The sequence below is a fragment of the Scyliorhinus canicula genome, chromosome 2 (assembly GCF_902713615.1).
Source record: "Scyliorhinus canicula chromosome 2, sScyCan1.1, whole genome shotgun sequence".
Lineage (NCBI taxonomy): Eukaryota > Metazoa > Chordata > Chondrichthyes > Carcharhiniformes > Scyliorhinidae > Scyliorhinus > Scyliorhinus canicula.
In genome coordinates, this window is record NC_052147.1 from 102280307 (window position 1) to 102299763 (window position 19457).

General features: G+C 49.6%; 1 long non-coding RNA gene across 1 annotated transcript in view; it reads left to right on the top strand.

The window, feature by feature from the left end:
• Positions 1-1640: 1640 nt before the first annotated feature.
• The window catches only part of LOC119962396, a 31087-nt gene continuing 13270 nt past the window's right edge, over positions 1641-19457 (top strand). Inside the window, exon 1 of the long non-coding RNA XR_005459857.1 lies at positions 1641-1754. This is a non-coding gene — a long non-coding RNA (uncharacterized LOC119962396). The remainder of the gene's footprint in view (positions 1755-19457) is intronic.

Here is a 19457-nt window from a genome sequence, read left to right on the forward strand (position 1 = left end):
GTATAGTTACTGTAGTTAGATCCTGTTAACCTTATCACTAGTATCAAAGTTAAAGTAAAGAACCCATGCAATTATTGTTATAGTTACTCAATAAACCTTTTGTTACTACTGGAGGAGTTCGAGTCTTATTCATCGAGATTCAGAAGACCTTATCACGAACCAAGGTTTGAGTAACACGTTAGCTACCACACAGGTAACAAAACACAAGCAGCAGCCATCAACAATTCAGACGGAGAATAAATCTCCCTCTCCACTCTTTTATCTGCATTCTCAGGGTTGAAGAGTCAAGATCGGATGCAAAATCAAATTCCGCCATAATGCAAAGTTGAGCACCTCAAGGTCAGAGATTATTTGCAGACTAATCAAGGGCAATGTTAGATGGAGCTAGAATTTCAACGTCAGTGATGTCACTTCCCCCGAAGAAAATAAGCCTAACACATTCATATCCTTTTCTAACCTCAGAACCTCTCAGTTAGAATGATAGCTACACACTTTAGGAGCTGGATGGATACTGCAGAATTTTATGGAATCTATGGAGACAGGTTTGGAGTCAGGTCCAGGGGAATAGAAACTGTTAATGTCAGGTCGGCAGGATGACATGTTTTTGCCTCCAATTAATCTGGCCAGGGGTGGTGAGAAATCAAAGTGGCTACCCACCTGCCGGCAGCAGGTAGCCAATAATAATTGATCCGGAGGATAATTGGGGAAATGAGAATGCAAAAGAAGGTTTTGCAGATGCAGCTTTCCTCTGCCTCTCATCTTTATTCTTGTCAAAGATGTTTCCTCAAAGTCATCCATGTATGTCTGTTTATGTGCATGTGTGTGTGTATGCATGCATGTGTGTACGTGCATGTGTGTGGTATGTGTGCATGTGAGTGCATGTGCATGCATGTGTGAATGTGTGTGTGAGCGTGTGTGTGCATGCGTGTCTGCTTTATCACCATGGTGATAATGGGGTCAAGGTTGTTCACACTTTACATTAGCTTGTCAATTAGTGTCTTTGTATTTGGAGGAAAAGCCATCTGCTCAGTGAGTTCCTGTTTACTCTTTTGAAACACTAATTTTAAATCAATATGTCTGAGAAATGCATACTTGTCGCCCAGGCAGGTAAGAGAAAGATTATCGAAGTTCACAATTTGGTCTGGTAGCATGGAGCTATATTGAGAACAGTCTTTAAACTCAGTCATAGGTTTTTTAAAAGTTGACGTTCAAAACAGTTTTCCTAAAAATGTGCATTATCACAACTGCACACTGTAACGCAATCTGCGATGGAGTATTTAGAGGGATCATTAACCCGACAACCAGGGACTGCAGTAAGTAAACTAAAGTGACTCGAGAGTGTTTAATAAGCTAAATGATTGACGACAATTGGAATCAGGCATTTGTGTGTGCCATGGAACGAGAGGAATCACAGCAGCAAGTTCCAACAGCGCAGTTTCCCAACAAAGATGTATGGTCAGCCTCCAAACTGGAGATGATGCAAAGCTGTCAGGTGACCCACACTGAGCCACCAATGCTGGAACGTGATAGATTGGCACGGGAGACTCGAAAATGAGATTGGAAAAAGCTGAGTGCAACAGATTACTGCCAAATTCTGGAACAAATCTTCGCTACATTATGTATTTCCAAGAGGATTAGCAGATGAAATTCCTCCAGTGAAGAAGCAAGAAAAACAAGAATGGTCTAAGCCACACAAGATTCATTTTTAATGAATATGAAACTCTTGGACTATTAGAGTTGTGCTTTGACTGCAGGTATTAGTATCAAGTTCTCTTAAATCATTTCAGATTCTTATTTGGATTTTCCTCCTTTGATCCATTCAGTGCTTTGAGTTTGAAAGAGTGGCTGAGCCGTCTATCTTGTGAGGTAACAATATGGATAGAAGGATAGGAGCAGATATTTGATTTGATTTATTATTGTCACATGTATTAGTCTACAGTGAAAAGTATTGTTTCGTGCATGCCATACAGACAACGCATACCGTACATAGGTACGGAAGCAGAGACTGCAGAATATAATGTTACAGTCATAGCAAGGTGTAGAGAAAAGATCAACTTAATACGAGGTAGGTCCATTCAAAAGTCTGATGGCAGCAGGGAAGAAACTGTTCTTGAGTTGCTTGGTACGTGACCTCAAATTTTTGTATCTTTTTCCTGACGGAAGAAGGTCCGGTGTGCATGGGGTTCTTAATTATGCTGGCTGCGTTTCCGAGGCAGCGGGATGGATGGGAGGCTGGTTTGCGTGATGGATTGGGCTACATTCACGACCTTTTGTAGTTCCCTGCAGTCTTGAGCAGAGCAGGATCCTGAACAGATAGCCTGTAATGCTGCATATTTAAGTAGTTTGTTTGTGTTTTGGCAGTATTTCACAATTGATAACAGGATGAGGATGTATACGGATGGTGCCCCTTGCTCAATTTCCAGTGAAATAGCAACAGGTTTCGGAGACTCTGACTGTTCCTATTCTGTGATGGGGTGATTATGGATCCTTGAAATAAGCATTGCTTAAGCCTATAGCTACAAAGCCGATCTTAGTTTCACTCATCTGGCTTGGATGGTAAATATTATTTTGAAACTTGTTACCTCCATTAAATATGCCACAGCCAAGAGATAATTAGAAATGAAAGCAATTGGGCCTGTTGTAATCCATTCACCCAGAGAGATCTTAATGTCCCTCCATTATAAGCAACCAAAAGTTTCATCAATGATTAGAGGGGGTTTCTCCTCTCTGACTCTGCCTGGAAATGTATCTTGATCTTATTGTATGAAGAGAAATTTCCTGGTTATATTTCTTGGGGCAGCATGGTAGCACAGTGGGTAGCACTGTTGATTCACCGTTCCAGGGTCCCAGGTTCGATTCCCAGCTTGGGTCACTGTTTGTGCGGAGTCTGCATGTTCTCCCCATGTCCGTGTGAGTTCCTCCGGGTGCACCGGTTTCCTCCTACAAGTTCCGAAAGACGTGCTGTTGGGTGCATTATGAATTCTCCCTCTGTGTACCCGAATAGGCGCCGGAGTAGGGGCTTTTCACAGTAACTTCATTGTAGTGTTAATATCAGCCTACTTGAGAAACTAATAAAGGTTATTATTATTATTATTATTGCGAGTTGTTAAAGTTGTATTAGCGACAGAGTTGAATTATTTTGTAAATGCAATAATTTCTTTGTAATCGCTTTCCTAACAACAAACACTTTGCATCAGTCCTCACAGTGGAAGACACTAAACGCATTCCAAAAATGCTAAATAATTAAGGGGAAAAAATGTGGCGGGAGGGGGGGAAGGAAATAAAGGAAATAAAGACAATGGGCGGGATTCTCCATTGCACTCCGTAATCGGCGATCGGGCGAGAATCCCTTCCGATGCCCAAATCGGGCAGCGGAGGTTTGACGCCAGTTTTCAATTCTCCGTCTCCTCCGAAATGCCGTCATCGGAAGGCCCTCCCCCGATTCTCCGCCCCCAATGGGCCGAGTTCGCGACCATGCAGGGGACATGTGGTCTCAGTGGTCGGGAACCTGGCGTGGCAGCCGCGGACTATGTCCAGCGCCGCCACGATTGGCCGGGTGCCGTGCTCCTGGCCGGGGGGCTCTTGCGAGGGCTGGAGGGACTGGTGGGGGGCTGGCCAGGGGGGGCAGTATTTGGCAGGTCGGGTCTGTGCATGGCCGGCACCATGTTGTATGGCGCGACCGCTGCAGGCCACGGATCTGGCCACTCTCCAGCCGTTTCTAGCACGAGAGCCGGAGGTTTTACCCAGAGCAGCTGGTAGACCCTCACCAGTCCCAGGATCGGTGAGGGTTCGGCGCCAATTTTGGTGTCATAAAACACCACAGTTCCCACGCTGGCTTTGGCACTTAGCTGCAAAATCGGAGAACCCAGCCCAATAAGTATCACTAGGGAAAAAAGCATGAGGTACCACACAAAAATTCTTTTGATAATATAAGAACCCATGGTGGCCATATATTAGCATGGATAGAGGATTGGCTAACTAATAGAAGAGAGTTGGGATGATGGCAACCTGTAACTAGTGGTGCGCCACAGGGATCAGTGCTGGAGCTACAATTATTCACAATATATATTAATGACTTGGACGAGGGAAGCGAATGTACAAGTGCCAAGTTTGCGGATGACACAAAAATAGTTGGGAAGGCAAGTGGTGAGGATAAGAACTAGGAGCAGGAATAGGCCATCTGGCCCTTCAAGCCTGCTCCGCCATTCAATAAGATCTTTTGTGGACTGAGCTCCACTTTCCCACCCGAACACCATAACCCTTTATAAGAACACAAAGAGTTTACAGGGGGATGTAGGCAAGTTAACTGAGTGGGCAAAAACTTGGCAGATGGAATATAATGTAGGAAAATATGAAGTTATCCACTTTGGTAGGAAGAATAAAGGAGCTGAATAGTATTTAAATGGAGAAAGACTGCAGAAAGCTGCAGCGCAGAAGGATTTGGGGGTCCCCTTACATAAATCACAAAAAGCTAGTGTGCAAGTTCAGCGGGTAATTGGGAAGGCAAATGCAATGTTGGTCTTCATTTCAAAGGATATGGATATAAAAATAGGGAAGGCCTGCTAAAACTATACAGGGCATTAGTTAGACGACATCTGGACTACTTTGAACAGTCTTGGTCTCCTTATTTAAGGAAAGACTGGCATTGGAGGCTGCCCAGAGAAGCTTCACTGGGTTGATCCTGGATATGAGTCTGCACATCCTCCCCGTGTGTGCGTGGGTTTCCTCCGGGTGCTCCGGTTTCCTCCCACAGTCCAAAGATGTGCAGGTTAGGTGGATTGGCCATGATAAATTGCCCTTAGTGTCCAAAATTGCCCTTAGTGTTGGGTGGGGTTACTGGGTTATGGGGATAAGGTGGAGGTGTTGACCTTGGGTAGGGTGCTCTTTCCAAGAGCCGGTGCAGACTCGATGGGCCGAATGGCCTCCTTCTGCACTGTAAATTCTATGATAATTCTATGAAGGAATTTTCTTAAGAGGGGAGGTTGAGTAGGTTGTGCTTGTACTCGTGGGAGTTTAGAAGAATGAGATGTGACCTTATTGACACATATCGAATTCTCAGGGGGCTTGACAGGGTAGATGCTGAGAGAAGGTTTCCCCAGTTGGGAGGACTAGGACAGAGGGCATAATCTCAGAGTAAAGGGTCACCCATTTTAGGCAGAGATGAGGAGAAATTTCTTCTCTCAGAGGAGAGAGAATCTGTGGAATTCTTTACCACAGAGAGCTGTAAAAGCTGAGTCATTAAGTCGCAAGGCTGAGATAGATAGATTTTAAAAAAAAATTTAGCATACCCAATTAATTTTTTCCAATTAAGGGACAATTTAGCGTGGCCAATCCACCTAGCTTGCACATCTTTGGGTTGTGAGGGCGAAACCCATGCAAACACGGGGAGAATGTGTAAACTCCACACGGACAGTGAGCCAGAGTCGGGATCGAACCTGGGACCTCGGCACCGTGAGGCCGCAGTGTTAACCAAGGCGCCACTGTGCTGCCCCAGGTAGATTTTTAATCAGTAAGGGAATCAAGGGTTATGGGGATAAGGCGGGAAAGTGGAATTGAGGATTATCGTATCAGATCAGTCACAATCTCATTGAATAGTGTAGCCGACTCGATGGGTAGAATGGCCTACTTCTGCTCCGACATCTTATAGTCTTACAGTTGCTCTTTGGTTAATTACCCTGACAGAGTCAGGATTGGGTCTCTAATTTCACTGATATTACAGTTACTGTGCCCACTGCATGCAGGTGCAATGATAGAAAGACAAAAGCTACATTTGTACAGCACCTTTCATGATGTCCCAAATCACTTTCGAGCCAATTAAGTAGTTCTGAGTGTAACCACTGGTATAATGTAAGCAATATTTTCAAATGGCTCAAGGGGGTGAATGGCCTCCACCTCTTAATACATATGTCCATATGTATGTCTTTCTGGATGAATGAAAATATGGGCTTGATGGCCTTTGTCATCCATAATTACGAACAGAGGGCAGAATCATGGCTGCAGTTCTGTTTATATTGTTGCTGATGGAAGTTTACTGAGCATGCTTTGTGGGATGAAATTGTCAGGGGAAGTGTGTAATGGGCTCATAGTGAATCAGTAACTTCTTTCACACATACATGATTCTCAACCTTCTTTCCCATTGATTTCAATCTTGTCCTTTTATCTACTTACCTATTATCCCACTCTATCTTGGTGCTTTCATGACTGTTTTGAGGCAGTGAAATACCATGATAAAGTTATGTTGCAGAGTAGAAATTGAAAATATATTTCAGTGAGAATCAGCAATCAGCAGAATCTTTCGACTTACCGATCAAGAAAACAGAGGTATAATTGTGAATCGTTCAGTCTTTTTCCTCCGACCTCTTAAAAGTTGTGTCGCACAGAGACACTTTCGGGTGCTAACTCTTCTTGCAGACAGACGATGTTGTTCAATCATTCCACTTTATTGCTCAGGAGTCATTTGACTCCTTGGAAGCATTGTAAACTGTGAAGAGGACAGTGTAGAATTTCAAAAGGACATAGACAAGATGGTGGAGTGGGCAGACAGGTGACAGATGAAGGTCAACGCAGAGATGTGTGAGGTGATGAATTTTGGTAGGATGATTGGGGGAAGCACGGTGGCACAGTGGTCAGTTCCAGGGACCCAGGTTCAATTCCGGCCTCGGGTGACTGTCTGTGTGGAATTTGAACTTTCTCCCCGTGTCTGCATGGGTTTCCTCTGGGTGCTCCTGTTTCCTCCCACAGTCCAAAGAAGTGCAGGTCAGGGGAATTGGCCATGCTAAATTTGCCCCTTAGTGTCGAATAAGTTAGGTGGGGTTATTGGTGTAGGGTGTTTTTTCCAAGTGCAGACTCCTTCTGTATTGTAAATTCTATGATTCTATGAACATGGAGGGACAATATGAAATAAGGGGTGATATTCTAAAAGGGGTGAAGGGGCAGAGGAACCTGGGTGTATATGTGCTTAGTACATTGAAGGTGGCAGAACAGGTGGAGAAAGCAATTAATAAAACATGTGGTATTCTGGGCTTTATGAATAGGGACATAGAGTACAAGAGCAAGGAGGTAATGCTGAACCTGTACAAGACACTAGTTAAACCTCAACTGGAATATTGTGTACAGTTCTGGGAACCACACTGTTGGAAGAATGTGAATGCATTGTAGAGAGTGCGGAAGAGGTTTACAAGAATGGTTCCCCCTCGTAAAAGGACCAAGAAAGAGAGGGCACAGATTTAAACTGATTTGCAAAAGATGCAAATGTGATGTGAAAAAACGTTTTCTCACAGCGAGTGGTTCGAGTGTGGAATGCACTGTCAGGAAGTTTGATGGAGGTAGGTTCAATTGAGGCATTCAAGAGGGTATTAGATGATTACTTGAATAGAAACGATGTGCAGGGATAAGGGGAAAAGACAGGGGAATGACAGTAAGGGCTAGATTCTTCCACCCCATCCATCACAAGATCGACACAGGTGGGACACGGGCCATGTAAAGGTCCATTGACCTCGGGCGGAAATTTCTAGTTGCCAGGTGGGTGTGGCCAAAGCATCCTGCCCTAAGTCATAATGCTCGTTTGGAGAGACAGGGCAGACATGATGGGCCAAATGGCCTCCTTCGGAGCTTCAACAATTCTGTGATTCTGTCATCTTCCTGCCCTGTGAGATTCCTGGTTAAACAGAATCTAATTACAATCCCTTGTATGAAATAATGATATGGAATAACATCAAGCACCCAAGCAGGAAAATGTCTTCTAATTATTCAACAGAGTGGAAAATATCTTGTGCAGTTTATCTGGTTTGAAAGTATTGAATCTTTCACCCAAATATGAATTTACTGCCACTGTGTCCATATGGTACAATGTGCAGAACATGTTAATGAGGGCGGAGGCAGTCATCAAAATCAGCGTTATCGTCAGCACAGTGCTAGAAATAACTGATGGGATATTTTCCTGTTCAATTAGAAATATTACACAATGTTAAAGTAAAATTTGTATTCTGCGCTTTTTTTAAAAGACACCGTGGAATCACCTATAGGCCCCACACAAACGAACACTGCATTGTGTCATTACTGCTCTTAATACGAATCACCCATGCTGCATATATAATTGAATGATGTGTGCAGCCTGATGTCAATAATGTGCGTTATCATTTCACGAGGATCTTTCGGTGATACTTTGGTGAATTGATTGGTGAATCTTGAAAGGATAAAAATGTGAGGTGGAAGGTTAGTTACAGAGTTGTAGAACACAGAAAAAGGCCTTTCCACCCACCGTTTCTCCGCGGCCTATGTATTCTAATTCCAATTGGCATTTCAAAAGCTCACCTAAATGTTATGAGGGTTCCCGCCTCTCCCATCCTTTCAGGCAGTGAGTTCCTGATTCCCACCACCCTCTGGGCGAAAAGGCTTTTCCTCATATCCCCCCTAAATCTCCTGCCCCTTATCTTAAATCTATCCCCCCATGTTATTGACTCCTCTGCTAAGAGGAAACGTTTCTCCTATCTACTCTATCTATATCCCTTAGAATTTTGTACACCTCAATCAGGTCCCCCCCTCTGCCTTCTGTTCTCTAAAGAAATTAACCCCAGCCTAGCCAGCCTCTCTGAAGGGCCTAGTTTAATGGATGAATTTCTAAGTGTCATTTTGAGTGGGATTGGCGGGGTGTGTCTCGGCTGTCGCGTTGGCGAGATCGCGGCCTGTATTTAATGGCACTCAGGAATGAGCCCCCATGAGCTTCTTGCCATTACTGGCTGTCTCGCCATTTGATTCGCTGGACTCGTGCCTCAGCGTCTCACCGCTAACAAGAGGGAGCTGCTTTTAAACACTCCCTCACCACTCACTCCCACTCAACAAACAGGCTTGGCAGCATGCAGACCTGCTCCTCGCTTTGGCTGCTGACCAGGCCAGGCTTCTTGACGCCGTTGATGTGAGACGGGATACGCTGTTCCACCGAGTGGTCGGAGGTCCAGCAGCAGGACCACCAATGCCACCTGGGAGGCAGTGGCAGTGGCTGTCAATCCGGGCAGCTTGACCAGGAGGACCGCCGTCCGATATCAGACAAAGTCCAATGGCCTCCACCGAGCTGCAAGGGTAAGTTACCACCTCTCTCCTGGCATCAGCTCTGCCAGCCACCCCTTAAATCCCCAACCCCCACACCCACAAATCACTGGCTGACATCTCAGGCCCTCCCCAAATTTGATCTTCAAGCTTGTCCCTCAGAACCCCCTGGCACCCACAGGACAATCCCATAATATCCAGGTGCGGTGCCCATACATGCCATCTGCTGTAGACCCCCTGACCCATCAAGCGTGTGGCTCACAATGCCCTCTCTTTGTCCCTGCAGGAGAAGATAGCTCATAATAAATAGGAAAGAGCCAAGACTGGGGGAGGGGGGGGGGGGGGGGGTGGAATGTCAGTGTTTCGTGTCCTTACTCCCTATGGAGATTGTGGGGTTGTTGGAGGAGAGAGCAGTGACTGGCGGCAAGGTTGGCCTGCGCCAGAGAGGTGAGGATCCACTGCCCCTTCACCGAGATGATCTGTCTCGTGTGTAGTTCATGTTAGACAAAATGATCCTCTCTCAGACCACATATCCGTCACCTAAGAGGCCACCTCGGAGGAGAGCTCCAAGGAGACCACCATCAATGCATCACAGCTGTCATCCTCACCATCCACCGGCGCAGAGACACCCACCTCAGTGGGCAACATTAGTGCACAGGCTTCTGGGGGACAATCTGGTGGCCATCACACAGTTGCTGCTGCACATCAGGTGGAGGCAGGAACATCCAAGGGAGTCAGCAGTTGTAGGTCGGCTGGATCCTAGGACTCAACTGTAACCCAGTCAGATGCTGAGCCTCTGGACAAGGTTATCCCAGAGCTGATGCAAATGAGAGGACTAAGCCGTGAGATTCAGAAAGGATGTCAGCTGGAGATGGTGCCAGCAATGTGCGGCACCTTGGCCAACACTGCTAGGTTGGCAATCACAATAGAAATCCTGGAGCATGACGTCCGCATCTTGAGTAGTGGTGCCCAAGGCAGGGCTCAGTCTGTAACGTCCATGGCTGAGGACAGCAATATCGTGTCCCAGTCGTTGAAGGAAATGTCCCTGTCGCAGGTGAACATTGCCGAGGAACTCCAGAGTATGGCCCAGTCACTGAGGAGCATCGCTGAGGGCATTGACACCATGGTGCAGATAATGGGGAGCCACCAGGACTTGCATAGCCAGATGACTGAGAGGCCTCTGGAGCTCACTCCAGTTGCCCCTACATCCCATGGAGATCCCCAAGGACCCTACAGGCACTGACAGGGAGGACGAAGTGCTGGAGGCCAACCTGGGGCCTGTCACCAAGGACACAGCAGTATCCTTCATTTCTTCCGAATGCCCCACTCCTGACATATCTCAAGGTCAATGGGTAGAACAGGGCGGCTCGGAGACACCTGTGACACCGGTAAGTTGGCCGGGACCTCCAGCTCCAGACCCCCCAGAGGACATCCGGCAAGGCCATCAAAGGCCACAGGGTGCAGAAATCAATAGGCTGCCCCCACCTTTGACATTCATTCTGGGGACACATCCAGATGTAGCAGCAGGCCACAGAAGATCAAGAAGAGAGAGGAGCACTGAGTGGGCACGGGGGACGGGGACATCACTATCTGTCACTAGGGGGAATGGAAATGTCAAATGTTCACTATTAAAACATATTACACCTGATACATGTGTCACATTAATCTTCAGAGTGGGCATGCCTGCACCACTACCTCCTGTTGCCTTTCGCATCCCCAACCCCCGTCCCCAGGCACAGTGGTCCAAGATCAAATGCCCCTACATGCAGGAACAGGAGGTGGTGCTGTCCATGATTCGTGCCACCCAGGCTAAAACCGCACGGTGGGCATTCATGCAGGGGAGGTGCCAGAACACCACAGCACCTGAGACTCCCCTGCCCCTTCCCCCTCCTGTCCCTGGTGCGTCTGGTGGGTAGTGGGAAGAACAGGCTGGCACCATGCCCCTTGGGACACCCGAGCAGCAGCACGTTCCATCCAGGCCCAGTCGCCCCAGAAGATGGCTGCCAATGGGGATCCAGGTCGCAGCGCACCTCCACTCCTAATGCACCACCTAGGTATCCACCTAGGTGTAGAGTTGGAGCCCATAAGGGCAGAAAATTAGATACCAATTATGTTGGCACGGGTGCAGGGCACAGTTTAGCGATAGGGGCTAGGGCAGGTCTCATTATCTATGTTGTCACATTATACACCTGTTAACTCTGTTACAACCTACCTCAGTGCTCTGTCAGAAGGGTGTGAGGGTTGGCTGGTCTGGGCTGGCCGCAGAGGGGCGCGAGTGGGGGAATTGGGGGCGTTGGGGTGGGCTTGGCCCAAGGACCGCAGTTCAGCCAGCGCTCACTGCTCCTGTCTTCCAACCCTGACCTCCCCCACCGTCCCCACCTCTGCCACCCCATGGATCGATGGGACCGTGTGATGGAATGACCAGCTTGTGTTCAGAGATCACCCAGGAGACAGTGGAAAGTGCTACTGTGGGCAGGAATCAGATGATGTTGAACGATTTGGGGATCGGAGCTCATCGTAGAGCGGGTTGTCATCATGCTCCTTCCCATGGGGCAGATCAGCTGTTACTGCCAACCCAGGACCTGTACCCTGTAGTGAAGCAGTTATGTATCACGGAGGCCTCATGCGGCCTCTTGTGCCTGCCTGGGCCCCATGTCCTGCCCACCCCCCTCCCCCGCATCCTCCTCATCAAATGAGGACTGCTGTTCATTCTCCTCCTCCTCCAGCATGTCGCCCCTCTGCTGTGCGATGTTGTGGAGGACACAGCAGGCCCCATGATGCGAGCAACACTCCCAGCACTATCCTGCAGGGCCCTTCCAGAGCGGTCCAGGCACCTGAACTGCATCTTCAGGATGGCGAAGCGCGATCACACCCTCGGTTGCTGCACGGGTGTTGTTGTAGCGGGTCTCCGCTTTGGTCTGTGGCCTTCAGATAGGTGTCATCAGCCACGCCCGCAGCAGATAACCCCTGTCTTCCAGGAGCCAACCCCCCAGTAAGTGGTGTGCCTCAAAGAGGCCAGGAGCCGTCAAGTGTGCCAGAATGAAGGCATTGTGCACACTGCCCGGGTATCGGGCACAGACGTGCATGATGTGCATCTGATGGTCACATATCAGCTGCATGTTCATCGAATGAAACCTCTTTCGGTTTATGTAGAGCGGCCTGTCATCTGCAGGCGCTCGTGGGGCGACATATATCCCATCAAGCACCCCCTGGACCTGGGGCATGTCGGCAATGGCGGCGAACCCGCTGCCCGGGCATCCTGGTGGGCTCGGTCAACATTAAAATGGACGTATTGTGCTGACTGGGCATATAGGGCCAACGTGACTGCACGGATGCACCTGTGCATCGAGCTCTGTGAAATTGCAGACAGGTCCTCACTTGGCACATGGAAGGACCCGGGGCGTAGACATCCAGGGTGACCGTCACCTTGACTGCCACCGGACGTGAGACTCACTGGTCTGTAGTTCCCTGGCTTAACTCTACAACCTTTCTTATATCTATTCTCCAGCCCTCTGGCAACTCCCCCGAGGCCAGATACAAATTAAAAATTTGGGTAATTTCCCCCGCAATCTCTCCCTCACTTCCCACAGTATCCTGGGACACAGTTCATTTGGACCTGGAGATTGTCCCACTTTTAAGCCTGCCAACACCTCCAATACCTTGTCACTCCGTGATAATTTGCTCAAGAACCTAACAGTCTCTCTCCCCGAGTTCTGGGAGTGGGTGTCCTGCCCCAACACCCGGGATGACAGGTGCGCCATGATCCAGCAGCTATGTTGCACTGTCCCCCTGCTTCAGCCTGAGTTTTTGTTGGCATGCCCAATCCTTCAAACGACAGGTGCTGCTGATAGATGCGAGGCCTCATGTGACGTTTCCTTTGCACCTCCTCCTCCCCTCAGCCTGGCTCTCCATCTTCACCGGGTGCCTCCTGTTCCTCTGCTGCACGCTCCACTGCTGCTTCTTCTTCCTCAAGCAGTTCCAGTTCATACAGTCGCAGTGCATCCCCCAGGGCTGCGAGTCTATTGCTGATGAATTCCAATATCCATTGTCTACAGGGGATGAAATGTTAGCATGGTGCATGCCCCCTGTGCCCAACCAGGTCCAAAGGGGTACATGATGGCCCCGGTTGGCCAGTGGACTCTGCCCCTGCATGACTCCCCCTCCTCATCACATCCCTAGCCCCGGAGGTGCCAGCGAGATGGGGGCTCTGGCCCTGCCGCCCGTCCCTGCTGCTAGGGGTACCATCGGCTGCCGCTGTTCTTGCCAGCGATACACTTCAGTGCCCCATTTGGAACTCCCCCTGTAGGGGCTACTTTGGGCATTTCCCTGGATGGACCACGTGATGCCCTGCAGGTGGGTGCCGGCCAGATAGTATGGTATGGAGGAGGGTGGGGTGGAGGTGTGGTGGGGTGAATGCATGGCCGGCGCCATTCTGCAGAAACAGGGGCCAATGTGGATGACCAGTGGGATGCGCAGCAAGATGGCTGCCTTGAAGGCTGTGACAATGGTGGTCTACGCCTGGACACCCCAGTCCTTGGGGGGGTGGTTAGCCCCAACACCATGACCCTTCCCCCCCCCCCCCCCGTCATGCCCCCCCCCCCCCCCCAGCCCCATCCCCACCACAGGCAGCCCAGCCAGTGTCAGGACTGGCAGCCCATGGTCATGCCTCTCCATGTCCTGCCTCCTCTCTCACCCTCATCATCCATGTTGCCTGTGGAGGCGGAGAATTGTGGAGGCCCTGGAGAATACGGGGTCAGTCCTGCTAATGATATGCCAATGGTGGTCACTGTACGTGCCGAGTGGAACGCGTTGACATCACTGTCGAGGCACTGGAGGACTGCAATTTGGAATTAAACCGGCACTTGCCACGATTTTGGCATCAAAACGATTCTCTGCCCAACCGCATTTTCCGATTCCGGTGTCAGCCGACAGATAATCCCGCTCTTTATCTGTCTTCACCCACAAGAGTGAGGAGATAGATATGGAACTCGGGGAGAGAGACTGTGAGGTTCTTGAGCAAATTATCACAGGGAGTGACAAGGTATTGGAGGTATTGGCAGGCTTAAAAGTGGGACAATCTCCAGGTCCAAATGAACTGTGTCCCAGGATACTGTGGGATGTGAGGGAGAGAGTTTTGACAGCTGGCTGCTTTAGTGCCTGGAAGCCAGTGACCAGTGGTGTACCACAGGGATCCGTGCTGGGCCCACTATTGTTTGTCATTTATATAAACAACATAGATGACTATGTGGGGAATACGATCAGTAAGTTTGTGGACGACACAAATTTTGGCAGAGTGGTTAACAGTGAGATTGAGTATCTTGGGTTACAGGAAGATATAGAAGGGATGGTCAAATGGGCAGAAAAGTGGCAGTTGGAATTTAACCCTGAAAATTGCGCAGTGATGCTCTTTGAAAGGGGTAATATGACAAGGAAAGGCTTGACACTGGGAAGTTCTAAGGAACAAAGTGATCTTGGTGTGTTTGTCCATAAATCTGTGAAGGCAGAAGGGCAAGTTGATAGGGTGATGAAAAAGGCATACGGGACACTTAGCTTTATCAATTGAGGCATAGATTACAAAAGAAGGGAGGTCACATTGGAGCTGTATAGACCTTTGGTGAGGCCACAGCTGGAGTACTGTGTGCAATTCTGGTAGCCACATTATACGAAGGATGTGATTGCACTAGATTTTGATTTTGATTTGTTTATTGTCACATGTACCGATGTACAGTGAAAAGTATTGTTCTGTGTGCAGCTAAGACAGGTCGTTCCACGCATGAAAAGAAAATACATAGGGGAAACATAAAATACCCAATGTAAATACATAGACATAGGCATCGGGTGAAGCCTACAGGAGTCTTGGATCCTACAACAGGGTAGTTGAGAAGGTAGGTGGGAGGGGCTGGGGGTGGGAGAAGGGGGCTGAAGGAAATGGGGGGTTGGGGTAGGCAACTCCTCCTGCGGGTCCTCCGTGGCTTGTCCTCTATCCTCTCCTGGTCCGCCTCCTCCTCCTTCTCAGACAAGGCCGCATGTCCCTCCTCCTCCAGCATGTCACCCCACTGCTGTGCCAGGTTGGAGGGCACAGCAGACCACCACCAAGCGGGAGACCCTCAGGGGTGTGTGGCTCTGCAGTGCCAGAGAGTACAGGCATCACAACCGCATTTTGAGCAGTCTGATGCACCGCTTAATGGCAGCACGTGTGGCAACATGGACCTCCTTATATTGGGTCTCCACCTCGGCCTCCAGCCTCCGTATCGCCCTCAGCAGGGACCCCTTATCCCCCAAGAGCCAACCCGTCATCCTGGGGTGGTCCTCGAAGACGCAGCGGATCTCCGAACGCCCCAGGATGTAGTTATGCCGCTCCCTGGGAAGCGAGTACACACGTGGATGACCCGGAGGTGATGGTTGCACACGAGTTGAACATTCAGGGAAGAAAACCAGTTAATGAAGCGCACTCCCTGATGTTCCGGTACATGCAAGTCGACACACGTGCTATCGATTATACCCTGGACATGGGGCATCCGAGCGATGGCGGAGAATCCTGCAGCCCGGGAATCTTGGTGAGCCTAGACCAGCTAAAGTTGATAAAGTCTGATGCACGAGCATAGAAGATATCCATGATCTCACCAATGCACTTGTGGGCTGTAGCTTGTGAAATGCCACACAAGTCCTCGCTTGAAGCCCTGGAATGATCCGGTTGCATCAAGGTTCAGGTGACTTTCACGGCCACCGGGAGTGGGTATCCCCCTCCTCCACGGGGTGCTAAGTCCACGTGAGGATGACTTCCCGGTGCGGCCTTGGAGTGAGTGATTGCACATTTGATGGCTCCCGCTCAAGGCAGGTCTTTTAGGTCTTTTCCCTGCCCGAATGGCAAAATATTTGAGGGCAAACGGTACAGGAGTGCCTGGGGAAGTTAATACTCCTCTGGGTGGCTGGCGCATGGAGCAGCGGACGAGGGATGCCACGAGAAAAAAAGTGCTGTTGAAGCAGGAGAGATTTCATGGTGCGCCACAGGGGAAGATGGCGGAGGGCAAAGGGGACTGCCCCGCCTGCCCAGTGCCCATTTTGAGGATGAGAGTGTGATACAGGCGGGTAGGCTGGAAGAGGTAGATGTTCTGAGGAAGGATGTATTAGCAATTTTGAAAAACCTGAGGGTCGACAAGTCCCCTGGGCCAGGTGGGATATATCCAAGGATTCTTTGGGAGGCAAAGGATGAGATTGCAGAGCCTTTGGCTTTGATCTTTGGGTCCTCACTGTCCACAGGGATAGTGCCAGAGGACTGGAGAGTGGCAAATGTTGTTCCTCTGTTCAAGAAATGGAATAGGAATGACTCTGGTAATTATAGGCCGGTTAGTCTTACTTCAGTGGTCGGTAAGTTAATGGAAAAGGTCCTGAAGGATAGGATTTATGACCATTTGGAAAGATGCAGCTTAATCCGGGATGGTCAACACGGATTCATGAAGGGTAAGTCTTGCGTCACAAATTTGATTGAATTCTTTGAGGAGGTAACTAAGTGTGTAGATGAAGGTAGAGCAGTTGATGTCATTAGTAAGGCATTTGATAAGGTTCCCCATGGTCGGCTTATGAAGAAAGTAAGGAGGTGTGGGGTAGAGGGAAATTTGGCCAATTGGATAAGTAACTGGCTATCACATAGAAGGGCGGGCCATAAATGGGCGGGCCATTGAGGACGATGGTGGTGCAGTTGCATCGCTTTCTGGACAAGTAGAAGATCCTTCGATGGGCGAGACAGACCAGGAAATGTACCTGGGAAGAGAATGTGTTGTGGGGTTACCAGGACTCGGGAGCAGAGCTGGCAAAGAGGAGGGCTGGGTTTAGCCGGGTTACGGCTGCCCTCTTTGAAAAGGGGGCGAAGTTAGGAATACTATACCCAGCCTGCCTCTGGGGGACTTTCCAGAAGCGAGAGTATTATTTCGACACGTTGGAGGAGACGATGGAATTCATGAGGGTCAATGAACTGAGAGGAGTGTGAGCACATTGAACTTTGGAGGACTTTTGTGTGTTCTTTAAAGTGTTTGGTGGTGGGTTTTCGGGGGCAGGTTTTGAGAGGGATCAGCGATGGTGAGTGTGCCATTTGTTATTCTTGAGGGATAGATGGTTGGGTTGGTTGGTGGGGGAGGGGAACTGGATGGAGGAAGGAAAGTTGGAAGCCTTATGCGGGGTCCACCAAGCTAATTGGGTCAGCTAGTTAACAGGGATGAAGTGGGGGGCAGATGCCAGGAGGAAGCTGTGGGGGTGGGAGTTGGTTTTTGTTTGAGGGTAGGGGAGGGGTTGCTGAAATAGGTGTGGTTGGTCTGGCACAGTTTGGAAGAGATCGATGATGGTGGACACTCGAGGGTGGGTCTCGAGGGGCACGTGGTGCAGGCCGGGGCTGGTTCAAAAAAAGGTTCATAGAATTTACAGCACAGAAGGAGGTCATTCAACCCATCGGGTCTGCACCAACCCTTGGAAAGAGTACCCTCCACCCTATCCCTGTAACCCCACTTAATCGTTTTGGACACTAAGGGCAATTGATCATGGCCAATCCACCTAACTTGCACATCTTTGGACTGTGGGAGGAAACCGGACCACCCAGAGGAAACCCACGCAGACACGGGGAGAACGTTCAGGCTCCACACAGACAGTGACCCAAGCTGGGAATTGAACTGGGTCCCTGGAGCTGTGAAGCAACTGTGCTAACCACTGTGCTACCGTGCTTTCCGTATGGCTGATCGGAAGGGGAAGGGGGCGGGAACCCTCGACCAGGCTGATCACGTGGAATGTGAGAGGGTTGAATGGGCCGGTTAAACGGTCATGCGTGATCACGCAAGTGAAGAGTTTGAACATGACATTTTGCTGGAGACACACATCAACATAGTGAATAAACAAGGCTGAGAAAGGAAAGGGTGGGGTAGGTGTTTCATTCGGAGCTGAATAAGAAGACGAGGGGAGGGCGGTGTTCGATAATAAATGGGGAGTATTGTGGCCGATCCGTGGGGGGGGGGGGGGGGGGGGGGGCGGCGCGGGCAGGGGTGTGGAGGGGGGGATATATGTGATGGTTAGTGGAAAGTTGGAGGGGATGCCGGTGGATCTGGTAAACGTCGATGCCCCAAATTGGGATGATGTAGATTTTATGAGGCAGGTTTTCGGGAGGATTTCTGACTTGGACTCTCATCGGCTGATTATCGGGAGGAATTTTAATACTGTCATATTTTAACACTGATCCGAGCCTGGACCGGTTGAGTCCCAAGTCGAGGGTGTCGGCAGTGGCAAAGGAGCTGAGGGGGTTTATGTAGCGCATGGGGGGGTGGACTTGTGGAAGTTCAGGAGGCTGCGGTCGAAGGGGTTTTCATACTTTTAAAAAAAATCTTTTTGTTGCCATTTACAAAAGTTATAAACAATTCTGCACATTGCTGGCCGTGTTCCTGAAGGGGTTTTCATCCTTCTCCCATGTGCACCCGATGTACTCCCGGATTGATTCTTTTCATGCTACGCAAGATGCTGGTGGCATGGATGGCCAACTTGAAGTATTTGGCGATTGTGGTTTCTGACCATGCACCGCACTGGGTGGATTTGCGCAAGGCCCGTTGTTGGGAGGGGGAGGTAGTGGAGGGCAGGCAGAGACTCCAAATGGAGCTTGGGCTGGTCTCTATGGGGAAGGCGGTGGGGCAGTTACGGAGGGCCAGAGGGGCAGTACATGATTACGGGGAGAAGGCGAGTAGGATATTGGCCCATCAGCTGAAAAAGCAAGAGGCGGCGAGGGAGATTGGCAAATTGAGGGATGTTAAGAGCAAGGTGGTGATGGTCCCGGAGGGGGTGACTGGAGTGTTTGAGGCATTTTATTGAAGGCCATATGAATCTGAGCCCCTAGCCAGGGGAGATGCGGAGGTTCCTGGATGGGTTGGAGTTTCCCAAAGTAAAGGAGGGGCTTGTTCAGGGACTGGGGGCCCCAAATGGACTGAGGGAGGTGATGGATTGTATGGGGATGATGCAGGCAGTGAAGGCCCCAGTGCTGGAAGAGTTTTCGGTTGAGTTCTATAAAAGATTTGGGGCGGACCTGGGCCCACTGCTGGTGAAGGCCTATAATGATGCAACGGAGAGAGGGGATCTCCCCCCTACATTGTCACAAGCTTCCATCTCCCTAATATTAAACAAGGATAAGGATCCGGAGCAGTGTTGGTCGTACCACCCGATTTCATTATTGAACGTGGCGGCAAGTTATTGCCGAAGGTGTTGGCTTCTCGAATTGAGGACTGTGTCCCGGGGGGTGATAGGCGAAGATCAAATATGGTTTGTGAAGGGGAAGAGGGCCGGAGGGGCAAATGTGAGGAGGCTACTCAATGTAATCATGATGCCTTCGGAGGGTAGGAGGTAGAGGTAGTGTTGGCGATGGATGCAGAGAAGGCATTTGATTGGGT